The sequence below is a fragment of the Acinonyx jubatus genome, chromosome F2, assembly GCF_027475565.1.
Source record: "Acinonyx jubatus isolate Ajub_Pintada_27869175 chromosome F2, VMU_Ajub_asm_v1.0, whole genome shotgun sequence".
In the NCBI taxonomy this organism is placed as follows: domain Eukaryota; kingdom Metazoa; phylum Chordata; class Mammalia; order Carnivora; family Felidae; genus Acinonyx; species Acinonyx jubatus.
The window spans coordinates 13602947-13630554 of NC_069394.1; the positions used below are offsets into that span (position 1 = coordinate 13602947).

A 27608-nucleotide genomic window follows, 5' to 3' on the forward strand; every position below is an offset into this window, starting at 1 on the left:
GTCAGAAAAGACATACTTCCCTCCCAGTTATAAGTCTCTCACTATAAATAACATGAATCCTATAGCACTCACCTTGAAAATTTATCTTGTGTTAAAAAGAAAACGTCTCAGATTCTTTGAGGAGTATTTTTAATTGCCTTAGAATTCCATGAAGCTTCCAGTCCAGGACTGGAGCAGTTGGGTTACTTATCTCTTTGTAAGCTTAAGCGGTATGTATTCATTAAGAGAACAAAGATTTAATATGTTCACAATGCCAAAACCTGGGATTTGAGCCCAGATCTATTTGGACTCCAAAGCCCCCAAGGTGAAGCAATCTCAGTGGTACCCAGTGCTTTTCCTTTCAGAGAAAGACAGACCGCTCTAGCGGGAGTAAGCTGATGTGAATGCAATTTTCTTCTTAGCTTAAAATGGGTTAGTGTGTCTCCCAAGTGTAACTCCACATTTCCACATTGTTTTTACTTTTGTATTGAAGCTTTCATTTATATCGGCGCTTCCGTATTCATTGCAGCATTATTCATAATAACCAAGATAGGGAAACAACCCAAGTGTCCCCGACAGATAGATAGATGAACAAAATATGGTGTCTACATACAGTGGAGTATTATTCAGCTTTAAAGTAGAAGCAAATCCTGTCATCTGGGGTTACATGAATGAACCTGGAAGACATTATGCTATATGAAATAAGCCCGTCACGAGAGGACAAATACGACACGATTCCACTTATATGAGGCATCTATAGCAGTCAAATTCATGGAAGCAGACAATGTAACACTGGTTGCCAGAGGCTGGGGAAGATGGAATGGGGGGGTGTCATTCACGGAGTATAAAGTTTCAGTTATGCCAGGTGGACGAGGTCTGGGGTCTGCTGTACAACATAGCGTCTATAGTCACCAATACCATTTTGTGTATGTTAAAATTAGGTCTCAAAAAAAAAAATAAAATAAAATAAAATAAAAATAAATAAATAAAAAATAAAATAAAATTAGATCTCGTGTTAGCATTCTCACCCCAAGAAGACAAAACACACACACACACATCAACGACAACAACAAAGGGACGTTAATTGCCTTGATCATGGTGATGGTTATCATGGGTGTCTGCATATATCCTAACTCATCAGACTGTACACACTAAATATGTACAGGTTTTGTATATCAATTATTCCTTAACGCAGGACTGGGGTTACCCATTCCATACTAGTCCAATATGTGTGAAAATGCAAATTTGGTGAGGACTGGACCTGAAGTTATTCCCCAAGTTCATCCTATAGCTTTAGATGACTCTAGCACCTTTACATGCCCAATTTCTCTACCAATCTCCAACATTTCTTAAATTGTGGAAATTATGAAACATATGAAAAATATGAGCCTCCACTTTCTTATCTGCAAAATGGAGATAGTAATGCCCTCCCGTGTAAATTGATAAGATCAGAGGAGGTAGGGTAATATAAAATATAAGCAATAACAGTAGTACTGATTGTTGAGTTTAAAGTTAAGAGCTAACCATAATCGAGTACTTAGCATGATCTACACGATGTGTATTTTTCATTTTACGTGATCTTCGGTAGAGCCTAAACAGAGAGGTAACATTATTCTTATTTTTAAGGCAAGTAAACAGAGACTTAAGGGAGATTGAGAACTTGCCCCACGTCAAGGCATAGTGTACGTTAGCATCACATAAAACTTGATGACTTTGCAGGGTAGCCTGAGACACTCTTGAAGAAGAGAAGACTGGAATCTTCACAATCAGGTTTGGGACAGGTGGGGGGGATGCTCGTGTGTCTGTGAGATATTTTAAACTTGGCTACATGTTCCCGTACCTCAGATCTGTCACATCTTATTGCAAATGTTTTCAATGGGCCATATACGGCAGCCAACTTTTTTGCCATCTCAAAGAAAGGAGAACACTCATATGTAATAGACATCTTTCATGTGCAAGGCTATGCTAAAAACTTTATCTCATTCTGTCTTCATAACGATGCTACGTTGTAGGTGCTTATATCCACATTTGTAGGTCTAAAGATGGAAGTGCAAAGAAGTTTTTATTTATTTGTACTCTGCTTTGATTTGCAAAGATTCAATAAAACGCATTTACATGCTCATTTCATTAAAAGGGAAATCATAAATATAGCATAAAAAGCCAGAATCATGGAAAATATGGTAGGGGAGAAGATGAAAACCAAAAGGTAAGTCAGGATTAATGTAGATATCATTGGGTCCCCTATTGTTATTTAAATTGAGTTCCAGACAAATCTATGAGTTTCCTAGAAGCCAGGGCACAAAGGAAACATAGTTACATGATTTGTCTTGTCCTTAAGGAAAAGGAAAAGTACAGTTTAGTATCTCAAGGGCAGCAGAGTTCAAGGTCACAGAGTTAGAAAGAAGTGGAAATACTGGCATTGGAACCAGGGTCTGTCTATCTCCCAGCCCCACACCCTGGCTCCACCAAAGGCTGTCTCCTACTATGTCTGGCTTAGGAAAAGGATGCTTTTACTCTGGTTCCTATCAATACAGCTTTGCCTTCTGCACTCACCTTGCTTCAGTGAAATTAAAGCATCTTGTCATAGGCAAAAGGGAAAGATGTTACATTTTAACTCCTTGTGTGATGTAAATAATGTGGGCGGGTTTATTAATTTCCCCCTCCAGTTAATTCAGGCATGTGGAAGGATGGGGCTGAAGGGTAGAAAGGGAGAAAGGAGGAGGCACCTCATGGCAGACAGGTGCCTTTATAAACAAAATGGGCAGATGTAGGGATGATGAGGACAGTGAATGGGACAATGTATGTTAGGGAAGGAAATAAATGAAAATAAGGTGGCAACATCTGCTGTGGCCCAGGCCCTACTCCAAGGACAGAGGAAGGCTGCAATTAGAGAAGGCCTGGAGAAGTAGATTCCAAATGGGGACTTTGGGGAGGGGCTTGGTACTCTTCCCTCCTGACCTTTGTTAGATTGAGGGCACAGCCCCAACAGAGAATCCTGGCTATCTTATTGCCACTTGATGGCTCAGGACAGGAGGGGCTACATAGCTGGACACATCTGACTCCAGTCCCTGCTTAATATTCTAGTTTCATGAAAGACCTCCAATCACTCTCCCTCCCGGATCTCAGATTCCTCTCCTGTGGTGTGGACATAGCCATCCTTTGGATTCCCAGAAGGGTCAATCCGCTCCTATAAATGAAAAGCTTTGGGAAACTACACATGGTCATGCCAGTATAGTGTAAGGAATTCATAACTGAGTTTCCTCCAGGATTTCTGCTTTCCATGAGAACTCTACACAGCAGAATTCAGCCTTGTGACATTCACGCAGAGAGTAAGCAAAACAATAAGACAAAACAAGACAAGCAAGTATTAATTTGAATCAGCTAGCCATTCAATAAACGTGGAGTTGGTGAGCACAGCAGATGGGTTGCTTCTCTCCGGAACCTAGCGTTCAAGTGGTCTGAGCTCCATGCCAGACATTTTACAGACTTCATCCTTTTATCCCAGTAAATCACCACCGTGAGGTAGGTGTTGGGATTCCCATTCCACAGATTAGCAAAACGAGGCTTGGAGGGTTGACGTGACTTTCTGAGGCCAACAAGTGACAGAACCAGGTTCCACCTCAGTCCACACTGTGTCCTTCCAATATCTCTGTACCCTTCAAGACCCAAGAAGTCACTTGGAAATCCAACAAAGCACTGGCCACCAGGCTTCCCTACCTAGGGCTTAAGCTCTGGAAGGAGTTAATGTCCAAGTGTACAATGATATAATTATGAGAAAAGAGACTAAATTAGATAGGATTTGAAAAGCCTCCTGAAGGAATGTCCCCCAGTATTCTAGGAGGAATAGAGAAGAGTATGTAAGACCAAGAATATGAAGTTCACTGGGCCGTCTATCTCCCTGGCATGGGGCCACTGTTAGGCAGATGGAGGGAAAATACAAATAGCACTTTGACTTTCTAATGGGATTGCTATGTTTCAAACCAGTTTTACATATATTGTCCTATTCACATCCACCTTTCCTTCACACACTCCTCCACTGGCCAATTCCAACCCTTATTGTCTATCACTGGGGCTCCATTCGAGCTCAGTTTTGTGGGTGAGAATGAGTAGGCTTTCGGAAGGCAGATCTGACCATGCCACTCTCCGACCATTCTTTTGATAACTTCTGGTTAACTTCAGGAGAACAAGAGTCCAGATTCTTATGCCGCGCAAAGGCCCCCTTCTCCTTCCTGCCTCAAGCCTGCACTGTCCCATCATGATACACCTGGCCCAGTCCCTACCTTGCTGAGCCACCAGCTTTTGTCATTCTAAGCACTGTTGCTCTTTTGGGCTCTTGCTGTTTCCTTTGCTTCCATCTACCCCCCTCCTCCTCTTTTCCCCATAACATCCTATTCTTCTTTCAAGGAGCAGCCCTGTTGTCGGCCGGTAAGATTCTTCCAGGTGAAATCAGTCCCTGTCCCCTGTGTTTCCATTATGTTTTGTAGACAGTTCTTGCATTTTAACTTATGGTATGGCCAGACTGGCTTACAGGGACTGAGCTTGGCATGTGTCTGTTCAGCTCCTTGCCATCCCTGGGGTCAGGGTCTCTGTGTTTTATCTGTGTGTCTTTAGCGCTTAGCATAGTGTCTGCTCCCTGGAAGAGGCATGGAAGTGTTCATGGAAGTAAACGTGGATTCACTCTCCTTGTAGAAAAATAGAAACCATTCTAGTTATTTTATTTTAAATTAAAAAAAATGTTTAATGTTTATTTATTTTTGAGAGAAAGAGAGACACACACGGAGTGCAAGCGGGGGAGGAGCAGAGAGCGAGGGAGACACAGAATCTGAAGCAGGCTCCAGGCTCTGAGCTGTCAGCACAGAGTCTGATGCGGGGCTCGAACTCACGAGCTGAGCCGAAGTTAGACTCTCAACCAGCTAAGCCACCAAGGTGCCTCCACTCTGGTTATTTTAACAAACAGAATTTAATATAGCAAATTGTTTAAACAAATGTGAGAGGACCATAAAGGCAAGAAGAAAAAAATAATGGTGAATAACTGCAGGAAGCAGCTTTTAACCCTGAGTGTGGAGTAACAAAAAAGGAAAGATTGGGGTAATCAGATTTAGAAAGTTTGGAACAAGGAGGTAAGGAGAGGGTGCTGCCCAGCTGGTCCAGGTGCTTTGGCGGGGCATGACGAAGCCTCAGTTTCCTTGTCTGAAAATGCGGATGAGTAATCCCTTCCTAATGGAGCTGTCTTGAGGATTAAATGGGAAATCTGTGTAAGAGGGTTTAGCATCATGCCTGGCACAGCCTTCAAGAAAGGAAACTAATATTGCCCAACATTAGGGAGCTGCTAGAGTGGGATGCGTAGGGCTTTGGGACAGGCAAGATCTTATTTCCATCTTTGGTCCTGCCATCTTGCCTGTGGGGTTGGGTTCACATGAAGATCACAGGCAACTTGTGTAAGAATGAGCAATAAATGAAAAGTTCATTCTTTCAGGTGCTCAGCTGTTCCACCTTCCTACCCTCCCCAAAGGCCTGGGATCATCTTGACTTCTTTTTCTTCAGCTCAGTTTTCACAGAGGCCATCAGCAAATTGTGTGGCTCTGTCTGTAGAATATGTGCAGGATGGGACCTCATCGTCTCTGTTGTTGTCTCTGTAATCCCACCTGGATTACTGCAGGTGCCTCCTACCTGGTCCCCTGTCTCCATCCTTGCCCCTTTTTAGCCTAGCCTGCACTCAGCAGACAGAGCTAGCTTGGAGAATGTGAATTTGACCAAGTCACTTCTCTGCATCCTCCCAGGCCTTTGCAATCCCCTCAAAGTAGAAACCTGAGTTCTTCTAGAAGCTTACAAATGCCTACGGGAGCTTCGAACCAGGCCTAGCTGCAGCTTCGCCTGTTACCACCCGCAGCCCTTTTTTACTGCCCTTCTTTGTGTTCACTGAACACCCCCAGAACACCTCAGCACCTTTGCATTTTGTTGTCCTCTCTGCCTGCAAGGCTTATTCCTCTCATACTTGCAAAACTAAGCCCTCACATCACTTGAGTCTCTGTTCAAGAATTGCCTCGTTGATAAGGCCTTTCCCGACCACCTCATGTGAAATTGCATATGGTTTCCTTCACCACTGCCATGGCCGCTGTGTTGAGCTCTCTGCCCCTGCTTTCTTTTCTCTATGTTGCCTTTACCATGACCTAACCCCTTGAATATATTAAGAATGACTCAGTGGTAGCTTTATTTATTGTCAGAAAAAAAAAAAAAATCCTGGGATCTAATCCTGCATTGTTGTTTTCCTAGCTGTGGGAATGACTAGCTGTGAACACTATGCTTAACCTTTCCCTGGTGGTGGAATGTGGACAGTAATACATGCTTATAATGTTTTGCATATTTTTGTTTTAGTTGCTTGTTTTGTGAGAATTGAATGGAGTATTGTTTCCAAACAGTCTAAACAGGGTGCCTGTCATGCACCACAAGTCAATTAATATTAATTGTCTTCCACTTGATTGAATGAATTCTATTCAATTTGGTTTGACAAGCATTTATTGAGTCATATTTTCAAGTTAAAAATTAACTTAGAGGTTCCCTTTTAAAAAGCATACATAATAATGAATATGGAATTAGTTGTGTAAATGAGTATTTACTTAGATTAGGAAAAAAAATCACAACAGATTTGGCAAATATAATGTTAGAAAAGTCTAAGAGAAATATTTCAGTTAATTTTTAAATACAACCTTATAATAGTTTTTCTTACTTTTTGGAGGGCTGTCTACCTTTTGATCTCCCTTCTTGATGACAATGATTTCTCCATATCATTTTCATTAAAGGGCATTGGGAACTAACTTAGTCTTTCCTCCAGCAGGGCTGACTGGGATTTGTTGTTTATTTTTGATAGTTGGGATGCATAAAACATATGGCCTCACCCACAAGGAGACATACTATTTGTACTGCTAAAGATTTGTGCCCTATAAACATTGGAATGCTGATACATCCTATTTTGTGTGATTCCAAGCAGAGAAAAAAAATTGCATAATGCATTTGTAATTGTGCCTGCTGCATTATCTGTGTCCTGTCAGGAGACCTGCTCTGCTTTGACTGGGCATCTGGATGATTCTTAGGGATCACCTTGACTTCTGCTGTTGAACCACTCCCACTTTACCAAATAGAGGCTTGCCTCTCACTGCCCAGAATGATACTACAAAAGGTTGCCCTGAGGTGTGGCAATGCAGAGGGATTATTTGAAATATTGTTGTTTGAAAATGTTTAAGATAATCAAAACACCATACTTTGCTCTCTCTAACCTCATCCGTAACAAAAAAATCTTTTCAACAAAATTTTAGTTTTAGTGTAGAAATATTTATGAAATGTGTAATACTTTAGCTTTATTGTTTCCTCATGTAATAGTATTAGTAATTCAATACAGAGGAAAAAAATTAAACTCATAAAGCATAGTGATCCCAGGAAGTAGAATACACGCACAGATATACATATCCACCTAGCTATCTATCTAATTTTGTTATAGACATGTATGTTGGGGTTATCAATGAAAGACCCTAAAGCATAGAAATATGTTACATTAATATAACATTCTCTGACTCTGGGGGAAGAAAATGAGAGCATGCTTTCAAGGAAAATAGAAATGATTAACAATTTCAACTGTCAGAAAGAAAATTCTACACGTGTTGAAAAAAACTTTAAATGGATGATTGCTATATCAAATCACCATAACATTTAAATTCGTTTAAGGACTTTTAAGAATGATATAAATGTTGAGATTTACAAAGTGCAAACATTTACTTCCTTTGCAACTCTGATGAAAAATACAGAATGTGAACCTAAAAATGTCCAAGGGTGAAAATAACTTCTACAATTTTTTTTTCATTAAGCTATGTGAGTAACTCATTAATAAGATAGTGTGATTGGCAGATTAGTGGCTCCCAAAGATGTCCGTGTCCACTCCCCAGAACCTATGAATATGTTCAGTTTAGTGTCAAAGGGGAATTAATGTTGTAAATGGAATTAACATTGCTACTCGGTTGAATGTGCACTGGGAGATTATTTTAGATTATCCAGGTGGGCCCAATGTAATCACAAGGATGCTCTAAACAGGAAGAGGGAGGCTGAATAAGGAGAAGCATAGAGATGTGATCTGACAAACACTCGACTTGATGTTTCTAGTTTTGAAGATATGGGACCACAAGCCAAGGAATGTGGGTGGCCTCTAGAAGCTGAAAAGGCAAGGAAATAGATTCCCCTTAGAGTCTCCACAGGTGCCACAGCCCTGCTGACACTTTGATGTTAGACTGGTGAGACCCACTGGTATTCTGACCTCTAGGACTGTAAGAAAATAAATTTGGAAAATCAACAAGGAAGCAGTGGCTTTGAATGACATGCTGGACCACGTGGATTTAACAGGCATATTCAGAACATTCCATGCTAATACAGCAGAATGCATATGTTTTTTGAGAGCACACAAGACACTGTCTAGAATAGATCACATATTAGGTCACAAAACAAGTCTCAACAAACTTGAAATGCATTTTTTCTAACCATAACACTAAGAAACTAGAAATCAACCACAAGAAAAAATCTGGAAAGAGCACAAATACATGAAGGCTAAATAATATTATTAAACAAAGAATGGAATGAATGTGTCAACAAAAAAATAAAAAACTACATGGAAATAAATGAAAATGAAAACACAATGATCCAGAATCTTTGGGATGCAGCAAAAGCTATTCTAAGAGGGAAGTTTATAGCAATAAAGGCCTACTTCAAGAAGCAAGAAAAATCTCAAGTAGATAACCTAACCTTACAGCTAATGGAGCTAGAAAAAGAACAACAACAACAACAACAAAAAACCCAAACCCAGCAAAAGGAAGGGAAGAATAAAGATTAGAGCATAAATCAATAATATAGAAACTAAAAACACAATAGAATAGATCAATGAAACCAGGAACTGGTTCTTTGAAAAGATCAATAAAATTGATAAATCTCTAGCAAAGCTCATTAAAAACAAAAGAGAGAATACCCAAATAAAGAAAATTACTAGTGAAAGAAAAATAACAACCCACACTACAGAAATACAAACAATTATAACAGGATATTATGAAAACCAATATGCCAACAAATTGGGCAACTTAGAAGAAATGGATAAATTCCTAGAAACAAATAACCTACCAAAACTAAAGCAAGAAGAAATAGAAAATTTGAATAGATCAATCACCAGCAATGAAATTGAAGCAGTAAAACAACAACAACAAAAACAACAAGCAACCAACCAACCAAACAAACAAACAAACAAAAAACTCCCCAAAACCAAGAAGTCCAGGACTAGATGTCTTCACAGGCAAATTCTACTAAACATTTAAAGAAGAGTTAATACATATTCTTCTCAAACTATTCCAAAAAATACTAGAGGAAAGACAACTTCCAATCTCATTCTATGGAAACAGTATCACCCTGATACCAAAGCCAGATAAAGACACAACAACAAAAGAGAGAATTACAGGCCAATAACTCTCATGAATATAGATGCAAAAATCCTCAACAAAATATTAGCAAACCAAATCCAACAATATGTAAAAAAAAAAATCATACACCATGATCAAGTGAGATTTATTCCCAGGATGTAAGGGTGGTTTAGTATTCGCAAAACAATCAAACTGGTATGTCACATCAACAAGAGAAAGGATACAAACCACTTGATTTCAATAGATGCAGAAAAAGTGTTTGACAAAGTACAACATCCACCCATGATAAAAACCCTCTGCAAAGTAGGTCTAGAGGGAACATATCTCAACATAAAAAAGGCCTATATGAAAAACCCACACCCAACATCATACTCAATGGTGAAAAACAGAGCTTTTCCCCTAAGGTCAGGAACAAGACAAAGATGTCCACCCTCACCACTTTTACTCAACAGAGTACTGGAAGTCTGAGCCAGAGAAATTAAATAAAAAGAAATAAACGGCATCAAAATTGGTAAAGAAGAAGTAAAACTCTTCTTATATGCAGATAACATGATACTATATATGGAATATCCTAAAGATTCTACCAAAAAACTGCTAAGAACTAATAAATAAATTCAGTAAAGTAGTAGGATACAAAAATTGATGTGTAGAAACCTGTTGCATTCCTATACACTAATAATGAAGTACAGAAAGTGAAATTAAGAAAACAATCCCATTTACAATTGCATCAAAAACAATAAAATATCTAGGAATAAACCTAACCGAAGAGGTGAAAAACCTGTACTCTGAAAACAATAAAGCACTAAGAAACTCAGATGACACAAAGAAATGGAAAGACATTCCATGCTCATGAGTGGAAACAACAAATATTGTTAAGATGTCTATACTACCCAAAGAAATCTACAGATTTAATGCAATCCCTATCAAAATATCAACAGCACTTTTCACAGAACTAGAACAAACAATCCTAAAATTTGTATGGAATCACAAAAGACCTTGAATAGCCAGAGCAACCTTGAAAAAGAAAAACAAAATCGGAGGTATCATAATTCCAGATTTTAATTTATATTACCAAGCAGTAGTAATTAAAACAGTTTGGTACTGGCATAAAAATAGACACATAGATCAATGGAATAAAACAGAAAACCCAGAAATAAACCCACAATTAGATGATCCATTAATCTTTGACAAAGGAGGAAAGAATATACAATGGGAAAAAGACAGTCTCTTCAACAAATGGTGTTGGGAAAACTGGACAGCCACATGCAAAAGAACAAAACTGGACCACTTTCTTTTACCATACACAGAAATAAACTCAAAGTAGATTAAAAACCTATGTGTGAGACCTGAAACCATAAAAATCCTAAAAGAGAGCACAGGCAGTAATCTTTCTGACATCAGCTGTAGCAACATCTTTCTAGCTATGTCTCCTGAGGCAAGGGAAATAGAAGCAAAAGTAAATAATTAGGACTACATCAGAATAAAAACTTTCTGCACAGTGAAGGAAACAATCAACAAAACTAGAAGGCAACTGCTGAAAGGGAGGAAATATTTGCAAACGATATACCCAATATAGGGATAGTACCCAAAATATATAAAGAACTGATACAACTCAACACCACAACAACAAACACTCCAAATAAAAAATGGGTAAGAAGACAGGAATAGACATTTGTTCAAAGAAGGCATCCAGATGGCCAAAAGAAACATGAAAAGATGCTCAACACAAGTCATCATTAGGGAAATTCAAATCAAAACTACAATGAGATACCACCATACACCTGTCACAATGACTAAATCAACAACACAAGAAATGAGTGTTGGCAAGTATGTGGAGAAAAAGGAAACTTCTTGCCCTGTTGATGGGAACACAAACTGATGCAGCCACTGTGGAAAACTATATGGAGTTTCCTCAAAAAATTAAAAATAGAACTACCCTATGATCTAGGAATTTCACTACTGGGTATGTGCCCCCAAAATACAAAAACACTAATTCAAAGGGATACATGCATCCCTATGTTATTTGCAGCATCATCTACGATAACCAAACTATGGGAGCAGCCCAAGTGTCCACCGAAAGATGAATGGATAAAGATGTGGTATATTTATACAACATAATATAATTCAGACATAAAAAAGAATGAAATCTTGCAATTTGCAATGACATGGATGGAGCTAGAGAATATATAATATATAATATAATATAATATAATATAATATAATATAATATAAAGAATATAATATAATATAATATAAGAATAGGATAGAATAGAATAGAATAATATAATGTTAAGTGAATTAAGTCACTCGGAGAAACACAAATACCATATGATGTCAGTCATAATTTAAGAAACAGAACAAATAAGCAAAGGAAAAAAGAAAGAGAGACAAAACCAAGAAACAGACTCTAAACTCCAGAGAATAAACTGATGATTACCAGATTGGGGGTGCATGGGGGGGCAGGGGAAATACGGGATGGGGATTAAAGAGTACACTTATGATGAAAAAACAACATTAAATAGAATCAAAGAATTAAAAAAATAAATTTTTGTTATGCCCTAAATTTACAGTAATTTGCAACTGCAACCCTAGGAAGCCAATATGTATATTAACCAACACAACCTTTGATACCATGTTTTAAAGGAAAAAAATAACACTCTTCAATACTTCTCCAAGTAATTAAAATCCTGAATTTAAAAGGAGCAAAGGAGTACACATTGACGTCAAGTCCATGTATATAGCAGTCAGATTTTTCTAGAATCATGGCCCTCAAACATTAGCAGTTACCAGAATCACCCAGAGGACTTGTTAAAACACGGATTGCTAGACTCATCTCCAGAGTTTCTGATTCAGTAGTTATGGGGTGGGGAACAAGACATTGCCTTTCTAACAACCCCCCAGGTGATGCTACTGCTACTGGTCTGAGGACCACACTTTGGGAACCGGTGATCCAGAATAAGCCCGAAAGACAGAAGTGAAAGTCATCTTAGGAAGTCAACTATGTTAGAAATTTCATACATTAATACTTCTGCTTTGTTCACAAAATGTCTCTTTAACCCTTACTCAGAGCCCTGTCTTAGGAACAGAGCCCTGTTTCCATGTTTCATTCTTTAATGTTTGTTTATTTATTTTGAGAGAATGAGACAGCAGGGGAGGGGGAGAGAGAGAGAGAGGAAAAAAAAATCCCATGCAGGCTCCACACTGTCAGCACAGAGCCTGACACGGGGCTTGATCCCATGAACCGCGAGATCACGACCCAAGCTGAAATTAAGAGTCAGACACTTAACCAACTGAGCCACCCAGGAACCCTGAACCCCGTTTTTAGACAGGGTTATTTTATTGTAAATTTTAGGAAAATTGATTATATCAGTTATAAGACTAAATGAATAACAGGGGACATTGGCTTTTGCTAGAGATAGCACATGTATCATAAACATGGAGGAAAACAGGCTCTCTGGGAGTGGGGGAGGGGTGTCAGCAAACAGGACAAGCAGACATATGGAGTTTAAATATTTCAATGCCTGCTTCCATTTAATGAAGGGACAATTAATCATTAATACTTAATTAGAAGTCCAGCACCGAAGCCACTAGCCACATGCGGCTATTAAGAGTCTGAAACGTGGCTGGTCTGAAATGAGAGGTGCTATACGTATAAATGCATGGGACTTTGAAGAAATGATAACTTCAGGATATATTAAGATATATTATTAAAATTAATGATACCCGTTTCCCTTTACTTTCTTTAAACGTGGCTTCTAGGCAGTTTAAAATCACCTAAGTGGCTCCTGTTAGATTTCTATGGGAAAGCACCGCTGCGGAAAGTGTCATCCATCGTATTACGCGTTTGCAGTATATTTATCCTGTTCTGAGTGATAATGGCAGGACGGGAGGCTGGGGGTTCAAGACTGTTGAGTTCCTTGAGGGCAGAATGACTCATCTGCTTGGTGTACTCCAGAGCCAGGGTCCTTCATGGGGCACGGCCTGTGGGAGACGTTTGTTTTCTATTTGTTGAAAGAATGAATATGTGAATGGACGAAAGAGTGAAAGGTTTGCATTCGGTTTAAGAAAGAGGAGAGTGTTTCAGAAACCTTTCTAGCAAAAGTGGATAGGATTTTAGAAGCTGTAGTCTGCAAAGGTTACAATAAGCTTGTTTTCTGAAAAATACATGAAGGAGAGGTGCCTCGTTCTAACAATTCAGGATGGATGATGTGTGACTGTCTTTAGATTTAAAATGCCTCTTTCCCTCCAAACAACACATAAATATTTAAGTAACAATTGTACTGTAACTTAGTAGCTCCTGAATCATTTATTGAATGTACTTGGATTTGACATACTTATCAGCCTTGAATTAAGAAGCCGTAAAATATGAAGCAAAAAGTCGTGGATTAACACTCTGAAGATTTGAGGGAGAGTCTCTCGAATCTGCCACTGATTAGTCACAGATGCCCCCACATTATGCAGCTCACCTTATACAAAGGGCATCTTAGGCGCAAGCTCCCCAAGGCACATATTGCAATCTTAGGCAGGCGGGATTTTTTTGCTCTATGCACGGAAGCCCCAAACGCTCTCGTGTCCAAGTGCTCGCTGGAAACAAGAATCCAAGGTAGGTAGAGGGAGGGAGAGAAGCTGTGTCCTTTGTTCTGTTCTTGTAAAGAATCCTGCCGCTTCAGCCTGCATTGGTTATTCAGTGCTCTTTCGGAGTGCGTCTTTCCTTGACACCTCACAGTTAAGACTGGAAAACAACCAGGTGATGGCAAGAATGCATGTGACATAGTTTAATTTAGTACCGAGCGCGTAAACAGAAATGAAACACGAGGCAAGTCGGCACATTTCTTTCATTGGACTTCCAGTGAAAAACATTTTGCATGCAATGTAAAAAAGGCGAGTTATAGTGTCGGCTGCTGTTGTGTCAATATGGTGGCACGATCCACGTATGGCCATTTAAATGTAAATTAAAATGAACTGAAAAGAAGTAAAACGTAACATTCAGTGGTTTAGTCATAAGCACCGTACTTCAAGAGTTCGTTGGCTACGCGTGGCTAAGGGCTACTGTCCTGAACAATGGGTAGAACGTTTCCATCATCGCAGAAATTTCCATTGGACAGTGCTTCCTTGGACAACCATTCTCTTAACTTACCTAAACCTGGTTTTCTTATCTGAGAAGAGGGAAGAATGCTGATTCCGTTCGTATTTAGAAAAGATTTCTGTCAGGGTCAAATGTTCATAAAAGTGCAGTGCAGGTGCCATACAAAGGTGGATTATTGTCATCATCTGCGTCAGGAGAAGGAGCTCAGAGGAAGGATCGGTTATACTGGACAAATGGCTGGGTATTCTCTCTGTCTAAAGCCTAGACCTTTCCACGGTACACCTGGTATATTTTGGCTGAACGTAAGTACATGGCTAAACTCGACATCTCTTTCGCTCCACCTGACATCCTCTTGGTCCACATTTTCCACTCCACCCACTGCTGCAGTAACCAGCCACCATACAGGTCAAGCCTAACAGCATCTGGCCTCAGCTGCACCCTCTAACCCTTGCTTTCTACCTGAATATTTTCTGACATGGCCAATGTGAGGTACCTAAAGGAATCTGCTCAGACATTCTGAGGTATGTGCAGCCTGAGAGTATGAGAGAAGCAGCACCTCCTATAACCCTGACCAGTTGGGAATGGGAGCAGGTATCACTCATTTATCCCCGAGGCAGCCAGCATGTAGTGAATTCTCTAAGGTTCCTCAGTGGGACTGAGCCCAGTTGTCCATGTGGGCGATCACCTGGACAGTGCACCCCGGCCAGGCTTTTCTTCAGTCCCTATTTCACCCTTCCCAATCCATCATCTGTTCCTTGGGGTCACTTCCCCAAAATAAACTCCCTACAAGACCTTGTCCAGGCCCCGCTTCTCTCGGGGGCACCTAGGTTAAGACCAGGCTTTTGGATGATTTCCTGCTTTTCACCCGCAAATTTTCTCCAGGTCATTTGAGATTTGGAATTTGAACAAATTGCTTTCATATCATCCATGACCTTGAGCCTAAAGACGAAATTAGTCATGTCAATTAGCCTGCCAATTCTTACTACATCTGCAGAGAGAAAATTTGTAGAGATTGGAAAAGGCAGGGATATGCAAGAGTCTTCATGATGACCCAAATCCCTAATGTAATATAAAAGTCAGTATACTTTCAGTAAAGTGATTAATGTATGCCCAGAACTGTGCCTGGCAATGAGATTTAGTAGGAATAAAGATTTGGGTTTTTTTGCCCCCAAGTTGCTTATAAACAATGTTAAAACTTGGGCTTTGATGTCAGAAGATCTGAGATCCTGGTTGTTCCTTATCTCAAAATCACCTTTGGGGGCGCCTGGGTGGCTCAGTCAGTTAAGCATCTGACCTCAGCTCAGGTCATGATCTCATAGTTTGTGGGTTCGAGCCCTGCTTCGGGCTGTCAGCACAGAGCCTGGAGCCTGCTTCATGTTCTGTGGCTCCCTCTCTCTCTGCCCCTTCCCCACTTGCGCTTTGTCTCTGTCCCTCTCTCTCTCTCAAAAAGCAAAAAACAAAAACAAAAACCCATTAAAAAACATTTAAAAGTTTAAAAAAAACCCACATTTGTTTCTTTCATATTGCTTCGTAACTACCTATTTAGAAAGTAGACAGTAAGCTCAGTGAGGCTAAGAACTATGTCCTTTTACTCACCTCTTTTCTCTGACACCCAGGATGGGGCCGGACAGATAAAAGGCACTCAGCAAACATTTGTAGGTTTAACGAATGACTAACAAATAGCATTTATCGATATTTTACTTTGTGTTAGGTCAGGGACTGGCAAACTATAGTCAGTGAGCCAAGTCCATCCTAGGATTTGTTTTTGTAAATCCTGTTTTATTGGAACACAGCCATATCCATCCATTTCCATGTGTAAGTTGCTCTCAAGCTATAATGGCAGACTTGAGTAGCTCTAACAGAGACCAGATAACCCACACAGGCAAACATATTTACGATCTTGCCTTTTTACAGAGAAAGTTGCCAAAGCCTGTGTTAGGACATAGGGCACTAAAAAGCTGCATTTTCCATGTGTGCCATGACATGAAAAAGGTTGGGAAAGTCCATGATAAACTTCTACTGAATAGAAGCCGTTGTTCTAGAATACCACATACCAAGGTAGAGAGAGCTGTCTGTCTCTAGAACTTTAATGTATGCAGCGGGGAGAGCTAAGAGTCTTTAAAAAAACAAACAAACTTTTTTTAATGTTTATTTTTGAGAGAGAGACTGAGACAGAGTTCCAGTGGAGGAGGGGCAGAGAGAGGGAGACACAGAATCGGAAGCAGGTTCCAGGCTCTGAGCCATCAGCACAGAGCCTGAGGTGGGGCTCAGAGAAGAAGGTGGAGCTTGAACCCAGGAACCACAAAATCAGGACCCGAGCTGAAGTTGGAGGCTTAACCGGCTGAGCCACCCAGGGGCCCCAAGCTAAGAAAGAGCCTTTGGCGCAGGTCGTAAATAAAACATGCACCTAAACAAACCTACTACTTCTCTTGCTCTAGTGTCTTCATAGCCTTAGCTGTGGGTAGGAGAAGTTGCTCTTTATTTCTTCCCCAAATCCCCTGCTTAGAATATCTGAGTTCTAAGATAATACGATCTGATATTCATAGCTAACAATTTATGGAGAGAGGGTGAACTCCGTGTGTCTATTTTGTGTTGCATCTGGACTGAACCCCCAGATCCCAGTACAGTGCTTGGACGTGATAAACATCTGCGGAAATTATGGGATTCTCACTATTCTATTCTAATAGGGTTCTCCTAATTCTTTTATGGGATTATAGATGAGGACTGTTTCGGTCAGGAGACATAGTCTTGTTTGCTGCAGATACCGAAGCCACGGTGACTGTCACACAGCCTCACACTCAGGTTCGCCTGACTCAGCATTGGGTTCCCTGACCTGTCATTAGGTACCTGTGGTCTTCAGCCAGCTCTGTCGCTCACCGTTTTGGGGCTTACGTGGCTCAGAGCCAGGAACTAAGCGGATGATTGCTGAACTCGTTTCTTCGTTTTGGAAGGTACTAAAGCTGTTGTTTGTAGCCATGAACTGAAAAGACCAGCTTGGTTTGACTGAGGTGGGGAAAAAATGCTTTTTTAAAGTAGGAGACAAGCGAAGGCATTTCATGGTGGCTAAGCAGTGCAATCAAATGAGTTTTATTTTATAGAGCTTCAGGCTCCCATGTTACAACTGGGTCAGAAATCACTAGAGTAAGACTCAAAGGTCAAGTTGGCCAGAAAATAAAAAAATCAAATGGACCAAAGGGAAGAGACAAAGCCCCCTCTAGTACCCTCTAGTCAGAGCTGGAAAGGGCTTATCTCGGTTGCTTCATCTCACGACAGCACTTTGCATGGATTCTCTTTGGTGTTCCCAGTGCAGTAAATCTTAGCTTTCCCTAACCCAATGCTCAGTTTTTTTTTTCTTTTAAATATTATTATTTTTTTCTTTTAATTCTAAGACTCTGTTTCTTCCTCTGTTCATTTTGAAGTTCAAAGACATGCTCTTTAAAATCTCCTACAGTCAGGTCACCTTATCTATGACCTGCCGTCTTATCAGTTTTATTATCAAAGCCATGGTGTGGCTTCGGAACACGTGGTTTATTTTTACTTTTCTGTCCTCACGTGCCCTGGGCTGCACGAGGCATTCGGAAAAAGGTGGCCCCGGGGACATGCAGGGTATTCTCTCTCCTTAATTCCCGTAATTAATTGCTTTTTAATCAGTGGCAATGACTCTGGCAAATGAGCCTGCCAAATATTTGCTTACTCCCCTTATGAGCCATTCAACTTCCGCCACTGAACTCACACACCAGTTGCACTTGGAGCATGATGAGCTGTCTTGGGGATATTGAGCCGAATCTTGATGTTGCTAGGCTTTAGAGGGCTTCATGAATTATGACGGCTTTTCTGATACAACATCATGAGGACTTTTTCTGACACAACTCGTACTCACATTTTGAAAGTGTTTTAACAAAAATTTTTTTGAAGTCTTTTCTTTTCAATGAATATTTACTTATTTCAAGGGCTAGGGCAGTGCTGATGACAAGGCAGACAGATTATCCTTCTGCCTTCGTGGGCATTCTAGAGCAGCGAGAAAGAAAATAGTTAAAAAAAAACAAGCAATATGCACATTAATACACAAATAAGCAATTAGTGATACGTGATATGAAGGGACTAAAGAAGGAGGGTGGGCTGGGGATTGGGGTAAGATGTTAAAGTTGGGGTCAAGCAAGGTGTCAATGAAGAGGTGACATCTGAGCAGAGACTTGAGTGATAAGAAATAGCCAGGCATGTGAGAAACTAGTTGGTAATGGGGTGAGGGGTGTCCAGGCAGATGTGAGATAGTCAATATGTAAGCTCTGAGGTAGAAAAGAGCTTGGTTCAGTGGAGCCCAGTGTGGTTGGAGTTCAATAAATATGGAGGGTAGTCATTCAAGATGAAGTGAGAGATGTGGTAGGGGCCAGATAATGCTGGACTTTGTCTTCCCTTGTAAGGAATGTAGGCACCAGCTCTATTCTGTAAATGACACGAGGTGCCATATAGATCAGTGAAACACATTTGGGGACCAAATCAGTTGCCCTGAAGGTCTGGCCTCCTTGCATATATAAAGTTCCTCCACCACCTAGGATTTCTATCACTCCCAGATGATCCCAGAGTTCCAGGACTTGCCCTTCACATGTCCCATGCTTTCATCCTTAGGCACAGTCAGGGGCCGAGGCTCCCACCTAATCCTTTATCAGTGGACATGACTCTAGGTTTCCCAAATCCAACTCTATCCCTACCTCTCCCTGACCTCCCAAACCCCTGTGTTTTCCTGAAATTCATGGTGAGCCATGAACAAATGCCCTAGGTCCCAATTTCTTTCTGAAAGGTCCTGTCACCTCTTTGATCTAAGCAAAGTCTTTTGTCCCCTGGTGAAGCAGCTCCCCCTGCAAGCCTTCCATTGGTGGCTGTTTCATGTCCACACTCCACATAACTTAGGGCCTGAGGGTGGGGGAGTTATTCCCTCTCCCCATGGTGTGTTTTCCTACTTCCAAAATCCCAGTTGCTTTTAAGCATATCAGAAGTACCCAAAAGTACCAGGGTATGGAGTACAGAGGCATATAAGTACAGAGGAAGTGCCCCCCAAGTGTTGGCTTAATTAAATATTTTATTATTTTATTTTTGGTTTTTAGAGCAGGAGGGGAAATTGGTGGTGAAAGACATAGACTTTGGAATCATAGTGCCTAGGTAGGATTCAAGCTCTGCCATTTTTTATTTGTGAGATCAAGAGCAGGTTAGTTAATGTCCTTGGGACTCCTTTTTTTATTTTTAAAATGGGGATAGGGTAGATGGGAACTCTGAAGTTCTCAGAGTTCAGAGATGGGAACTCTGAATATGCTTGGCACATTATAAGTGCCATATAAATGTCTGTTATTTGTTGTTGTTGTAGTTGTTGTTGTTAATGGGTTGGTCTGGCTTACATCTTCCTCTCCTCTCTTCTGCCTGATACATCCTTGGCAAATTCAGCACCCATGAAATTGGGTCATCTGTGACTACAATCATTCAGCCTTTGGTGTCCTTAGCTCTAATCATTACCTCTTCTACCCCACCTCAGCCACCTACTCACATGTCCATTCCCTAGTCTTTGTTATCTCCAACAATCGCATCTCTCTCAAATCATGATTTCATACATCCCACTTGCTTATTATGATCTCCTCTCTTGCTAGCTTATTCACTCCAGCATTTGCCCTCCAGAGACGGACATCATTGACCTTAAATCCAGTTACCTTTCCGCATCTTTGGGCTTTCTGGTACCTGGAGGGGCTTCGATTTGCATTGGTAGACTATTACAAGTCTCCCCAGAGGAATGGGGATTTACTGACAATCCCCCAATCTGATAAGTCCTGGTAGCTTATGTTAAATATATAATCATTACACAAATCAAGTGTGTATTAGTCATGCAGGAGACAGCCACCAACCTTACCCTGGGTAAGCAGGGGGAGAGCTTTGTAAAGTGACTCTATGCAAAGGTTGGAGAAATGAACAGAAAAGAATGCTGATCTCAAGGGTTGGCACTAGGAGTGAGCTGTCATTACTCCCAGGTCTGAAGGTCAAGGGGGAGATCTAAGTAGCGAGGGCTGCTTCCGTTAAGGAACAGAGCCAACGGAGCAGAGAGAAGTGGGTGTGTGTAGGGCGGAGGCTGGGAGTCAACAGCCACAGCTTACTTCCTCTGACTCTTGACCTCTTGTGACTCACAACCGGAAGCCAGATGGTGGGGAGCTTGCATCCATATTGGCCAGGTTAGCGGGATGAAAAACGTGTGGAGAATAGATCTCAAAGGGAAGGCAGAAAGCACCTTACACATGAACTATACTCTCATTTTTATAAGATGCGTGCTTTAGAAAGTTAGTTTGTGCCAAAGCTCCCACCTGGTGTCTTTATGACTTCTACAGACAGTGAGAGCTCCAGGATGTCATATCTGTCAGCCTGTGACACAGAACTGAATATGTTGGGCTAAGAATGTCCTGGTGTCCTTTTCCTTTGGAGGACATTCCTGGGAAATGTTGGCAGGCCTGTTTATCATATTCCTGAGAGTTGAAATTGTGTTTCATTTTTCATTTTAGAGAGTTTTGTCTAGTTTATATATATATTCTTTCCTGCCCACTCTTCTTGTCTTTGTCCCATTCCAGGTGTCTGTAAAATAAGTTCTTGGGAATTCAAGGTTCTAAGGGTTGGGGAGGTGTTGAAGTTGGTGGGACATAATATATGAATTGCATCACTCATTAAAATGAAATATTAAATCAAGAAATTGCAATTGTCATTGACTCTTGTGCTTGGTTCTTAAGTGAGTGAATTAAGATCTAGTCAGAATCAACACTTTAAGGGTGCAACTTATTTTCTGTACCTGTAGACTGAGTTAACCACACCTTAACAATTGAATATTATATTTTTCATGCATGTGTCCCTTTATTCATTCCTTCTGTGACTATATTTTGATTACCTATTTGTACCAGCTCTCTGCTACATTGGAGTGGGGTAGGGGACAGTGCTAAACCATAAACGAGGAGAAACATGGTCTCTGTCTTCTGACAGTTGACTAAAAGCCTGGTAAATACTAGATTCTGGATTACTAGTTTGCCTGACAATGCCCAGCTATTGCTGGGACTTACCTCCTGAGAAATATTAACAATAATAATAATAGTTTAATATTTAGTTAGTGTTTTCTCTATGCCCAAAACTCTATTAAGCTATTTTTCATTTTCTTTTAAAAATTCAAAAAATGCGTGTATAGAATTTAAAAATTCCTATTATACTATAAGGCTTATAAAACTCAGAGGCCACGATTTTTAAAATCATCTGACTGTTCCACTATTTATCTCATTGCCTAATAACATGTTCATATTATAATAGCTTGATTTTACATTTTGGATATGTGTCTCTGGTTTCCTACTTGGAAGATAAGGAATTAGGTCTCTTCTATACATCTGTACACTAACACAGCCCTTACCCCCCTTGTTCTGCTATATCAATATCCAGTGTTTAAATTTGTATATATGATACATTCCTTCTGGCTGAGCCACATAGTGTGCTATTATATTTTCTCTTTCTCTTTTCTCCATTTTGGTATGTGTTTCGGGAGATAAAAATTGCCTTACGTTTTCATTTGTTACATGCAACTGTCACAAATGCGTCTACAAACTCTCTTCCAGGTGGTGAAACTCTGCATATTATTGTCAAATGCATGAAGTAATCTGTTGGTTAAGTTTTTTGGGTTTTGTCTTTGTTCTTGTTTTCCCCCTTGTAGGCATCCTCCTGGAGTCCTCTTTCTCCTGCTTCAGTCTCACCTGGATGCTCCCCACACTGGCTGCATCACAGTGACCTTGGCGTTTGTTTCAGCATCATCTTGGAATTACCTCTTTTTCTCTGCTAAGTTGGATCTCCCGTCTCCTGGATCTTTTCCCCGTCTGACTCCCCTTACTTTGATGGAGTGTGGCTTCCAACAGCTTTCTGAGTAAAGCTGTCTGGTAGGCAATATTTTGAGACCTTGAATATCTCAAAATATCTTTATCTCCTCGTACACTTGACGGAGAATTTAGAGAGCTGTAGTACTGTAGGTTGGAAACCATATTTACTCTGGTGCTGCAGGATGTTATTCCACTGCCTTGCGGTCTAGAATGTTGTTCTTTATGCCCCGTGTCATTCTAATTCCTCACCCTCTTTAGGTGACCGTTTTATTCTTCCTTTGCAGCTAAGTGGACTTTTTCTGTACTAATATTCTTAAGAGAATTGTCTCACACAGTTTTCATGCCAGCTCGAGGAGGCAGGCACTGTTATTGTCAACGTCTTAAAAGTGAATAAATGAGATACAGCAATGTTAGATAGATTGCTAATATATCTGGAAAATAGGTGAGAGGGCTATGATATAAACCTGGGCCAGTTCTGCCTACATCACCTGCACTCTTCGTCATGATGCATGAAGACTCTCCATGAAGTTCAGGTTTAACACCATGCTTTGTGTAAGGCCATTTCTGTTCAGGCCCACTCTCCTTTGGGTCCAAATCTACTGCTGGGGCAGTGCTTACAGCCCAGTCAATTCCTGGCTCACCCCATTCCCCTCTCCCTACCTCCCTGCTGTTTCAGTCTCTGTTGGGGCCTGGTGTGTGGTGACCATGAAATTCCTAGAAAGTGACTCCATTCAGAATCTGCATTTCCCATCTTTTAGCAACTTCTCTTTTCAAACATCTGATATTTGAAAATTCAGGAGTCTTATATCATTTTCCGTGAGTTGTATTTGTGTTCCATATTTCTGCCACTTTCTGTAGGGGAACCTTATTTATATTCCAGTGATTTGTTGTCTTTTCTTTGGCTATACATCATACTTTTTCTTAATTTGAAATGCATTTATCTCAAAGTACCTGAGATAAATTTTTAAAAATTCCTTTTCATTTTACTTCTGGCAAATACCCCGTTCTAAGGTCTCCATTTTGTATCTTGAATTAAGAAAGATTCATATTTAAGTGCATTTGCAAAGGAAGAGTGTCACCATTAGGAAGTGCAAAGATCAGGGGACCTGAAGTCTGTGGGGTCTCATTTTAGTTCTGGATCTACCAGCTACTTGCTGTTGATCTTGGATAATTCATCCAAACTCTCTCAGTCTTTGCTTCCTTATCTCAACAGGGGGTTAATTGCTCGTATTCTCCCTGCTGTTACTGGGTGTCACAAGGACCAAATGAAAAAAAAATATGTGGGAAAATATCCTGTAATCCTACAGTAATCTTTGTCAAATTTGGGCCATATTCATATTATCATGCACTATTATTTAGTATTTAGTAAATATTTTTTTTCTTTACATTCACTTACTTTCCAAATTTAAATAAATTTATTTATAACGGGAAACTAATGGAAAGGAAATAAAGACGGGGGAAATTTAGGAAGAATCATAGAACAAGAACTCTTGTTCATCAGAGAACAAGAGTTGCTCAATGTATATGCTAGAAAAGAACAGATAGGAGTGAGTCTCGGGGTTGGGCATGAGTTTTCCAAGGTGCTGGATCAAAAAATAGGAAGATGGAATTAGTAAAAGAGAGGAAGACAGGAGGTAGTGGGTTGACCCCCTGAGAGATAAATCTAACCTGAAAGGGAGGATTGAGGTAGGGAGAAGTCAAGCCTGAGAAGTGTGGTGTCAGTAGCTTATGATGAGTGATAGGATAAGACACTGCGATTAGGGGGAGGCTGGGACTGAGCTAGGGGTTTAGAAAAAGGTGTTTGTTTTGTTTTGTTTTGTTTTGTTTTGTTTTGTTTTGTTTTTTTTGAGGAGGTTGTACAAGGGTCAGGGTTGAGGGATTGGGGGAACTCAAGGAGACATAAGGAAGGTTTGGGAACACAGGAGTGTTGAGAAAGTTAAGGGAAGGGGTGCTAATGAAAGGTGGTGAGGGCTATTGAGTAGGACTTGAGGGATGGGTGTTGCCATGCTGAGGGTGCAGCTCGGTACTTTAAAGTGTTTTGTGTATTTTATATATGTGTGCCTACTATACCCTGGGAAATACTGCTTTGACACCATCTGCAAATATATGGAATTATTTATAACTAGCTCTTTGAACATCTATTGTCTTTACAGTTTTCTTCCATTCTTTCCTGGTAAGTATATCCTGGGATCTAGAACCTCAAAATGGCCCCATGGGCACAGTTGTCCCTGTATTTATATGGTGACCGGGGAGCAGGTAGAAGGCAGGTCTTGGTAAAATTTTAAACCTGCTAAAGTTCAAACTCGGAACACCTTTTAACATCTGGTAAATGTAAACCCTTCCCCCTTTTTGATTTTCGCTTAGGCCTTTTTCAAAAACTTCAAGTTCTTATTCTTACAACTTTGGCTTATATAGGAAAGGGTCTGGAAAAAAAAATGCAGTGGAAACAGTTATGTCACAAACTATTTCAAGACCTGCCCTAAAATGGGGAATCTGGGAGATAGCTCAGTGCTCCATCTTGCTGGATTCCTACACTGAAAAGCCCAGGACAAAAGAGGATTAAGTGTCCTAAACATTATCTTGGGATTTGGGTTTCATGCCTGGGAGGCCCAAGCCTGCAGGTCTGCCTAAGCACAGAAAGATAGCAACAGCTCTGAGCCTGACCTCTGCATCTTTAGCTAGAGTGGGGTCATTTAAAAGGACATTGGTCATGGGTGATTTTGAGCAGTTGTATCAACAGGGGGAAACAATGAGGAAATGGTTTAAGAAGAAGAAAAAATACTCGCTTATGTAACCCTCCCCGTTTTCCTCTTCCTTCCTTCCCTTCCCTTCCTTCTCCCAAGGCTAGGATTTAAATTTCAATTTGGGTTCCTTTGCAGAATGCTGTAAAGGTCTGCTTTTTAATATAAAACTAACCACTGTGCTTTTGCGAATCCGTAATTAGTGCTTGGGCCGAGGTGGTAAGATTCTGAAGCTACAGGGGAGGCCAGAAGTCACCTAATTCAGTCCCCTCACTTTGAAAAGAGAAATGTACAGGCCACGGAGGTGAAATGATGTGCCCAGGGTCACCCAAATGGTTAGTAGCGGCATCAGGGCTGGGTTGCAATTCCCTGCCTCCATCTGTTGTAAATCCTCTTGGACAGGCTTTGTGGCAAGCTACCAGAGAAGCTTATTGGAAAGCATTTAAAAACGTTAGACCGTCTGCAGATGTGATTTTAAAGGTTATTTATTTGTTTTACTGCAGATCATGACTTCCCCTCCATCCGTCTTCTTGTTCCAGGGCCAGATTCTGCCCTTTGATGTTCTTTGTGGCATTCAAGTTGCCTTTGGCCTGAATCAGAAGCAGGGTTTGACCCAAAGCTACTGGTGCCTTTGTTTGCTCTCCGAGGACTTCCCCTCCCCCCAGGAGGCTCTGAAAAATCAGTTGTCTTAGAGTTACTTTCTACACAAGATGTGTCCTGCTGTGTCTGTGTCATAGAATCTGTGAGCTGGATGAGACCTGTAAGGTCATCAGTCCCACCCCCCGACCCAGTTCAGACATGTCTTCCAAAAATTTCCTGGCATATGGTCACGTAATCTTATGGCTAAGAATTAGCTTGGGGACCAAAAAAATATCTTGGTTTCTTTTTGTAGGCAAAGAAGCTGAGATCAGAGAGGTGAAGTGATTCATCTCCACCCGGGTGGAAGAACTAAAATGAATTCTGGCTTCTGACCTGAGTCTGTAGCTTTGTCTACTGTACCATCCTATCCTTGATGAAATGCTTGCAAGAAATGTCCAGTGGATCGTCTGTGCATTTATTCACTTGTTAATCATCATTAATTTACTAAGCCCTTATTTTACCCAGAACTAGTAGTTATAGGCAAATTGACAATGGAGTAAGAGGAAAAATCCTCACGCTGAAGTCTAATTCCCTAAGACAATCAGTCTTTTGGGAGTTGTGTGAGTTTTCTCATGGTACTGTAACAAATTATCATAAACTGTGCTGAAGACAGCACGTATTTATTATGTACAGTGCCAGAGATCAGAAATCTCCAACGAGTCTCACTGGGCTAAACTCAAGGTGTTGGCAGAGCTGTGTTCCTCCCGGAGGCTCCGGGGAAGGATGCGTTTCCTTGGCTTTTCTAGCTTCTGGAAGCTGCCTACAGTCATTGGCCCCCGGTGTGATCCCTCCCTCCGTCTTCATTGCCCCATCCTAACTGCCCCCATCATCTCTGACACTCTCTTCCCTTTTTCTTTGCCCGCGTGATGGCATGCAGCCCACCTGGGTAATCCGGGATAACCTCTCCATCTCAAGACCCAACGTTTAATTGCCTCTGCAGCTGCCTTTCGACATGGAAGTTGAGATATTTGGAGGTTCTCGGGTTTAGGACTTAACTACCTTTGGAGGACTGTTACTCTGCCTACCACAGAAGTCGCAGACACAGCAGTCCAGAGACGTCACCAACAAATGTGAAGAAAGAAAGATCGCAGAGAACTGATGCTTGAGCCAAGCTGTGAGGGATGTGAGAAGTTCACCAGCCAATGCCGGTAAGTATGGGACATGACGAGTAGAAAGAATAGCATGTTTCAAACCTGCCCGCGTAGGAGAGTGAGCACGTGGCACTGCTGGGGAATGCCGGGTTGCTTAGGATGCTTATTAAAGATGATCGGCCTATTAAAATATCTTTCCTGAACTCTCAACAACTTGCACACAGAAGCCAATTAGGATAAAAGATGCAGTGAGGTATCCCAACTAAACCCAGGTATATTGTAAAAGCTGCACTTTTTCATAGAGGTTTGAAAGAAGAATATCATGAGAGATAGAGGTTTGCAATTTAAGTCTATTATTGAGGGCCTTGAATAATCAGGGAAGGTCAGGTGGTGGGGACTGGCCAAATGGGCTGTTTGGAGAGAGAGGCCTGAAGGACAAGAAATGGTTACTTTAAAAGGGAGGGAGGGGGTTACAAAAAGCATAATCGTTTTTTTTTTTTTTTCAAGGTTTCAACTATGTGATTTCACAGAGGAGACACATTCCCTGTTGCCAGCCGAATCCTAGAAACTGCTTGATTTAGATTCATCCAACAGTGATTCTCAAACTCCACCCTTGTAGAACACCTTATCTGAAAAGTCACTTTGAGTGGTCCTCGGCTGTACTTAGTCAATATGATCTTTCCCCAGTTCACAGAAAAGAGAACAAACAAAAAAAAGATTTTGTTTCCATTTAAAATTTTTCTTCCTTACCT

General features: G+C 40.8%; 1 long non-coding RNA gene across 1 annotated transcript in view; it reads left to right on the top strand.

Moving 5' to 3' along the window:
* Window positions 1-21814: 21814 nt before the first annotated feature.
* Window positions 21815-27608, top strand: part of LOC128312769 (uncharacterized) — an 87263-nt gene continuing 81469 nt past the window's right edge. The window contains exon 1 of the long non-coding RNA XR_008292454.1: window positions 21815-26913. This is a non-coding gene — a long non-coding RNA (uncharacterized LOC128312769). The remainder of the gene's footprint in view (window positions 26914-27608) is intronic.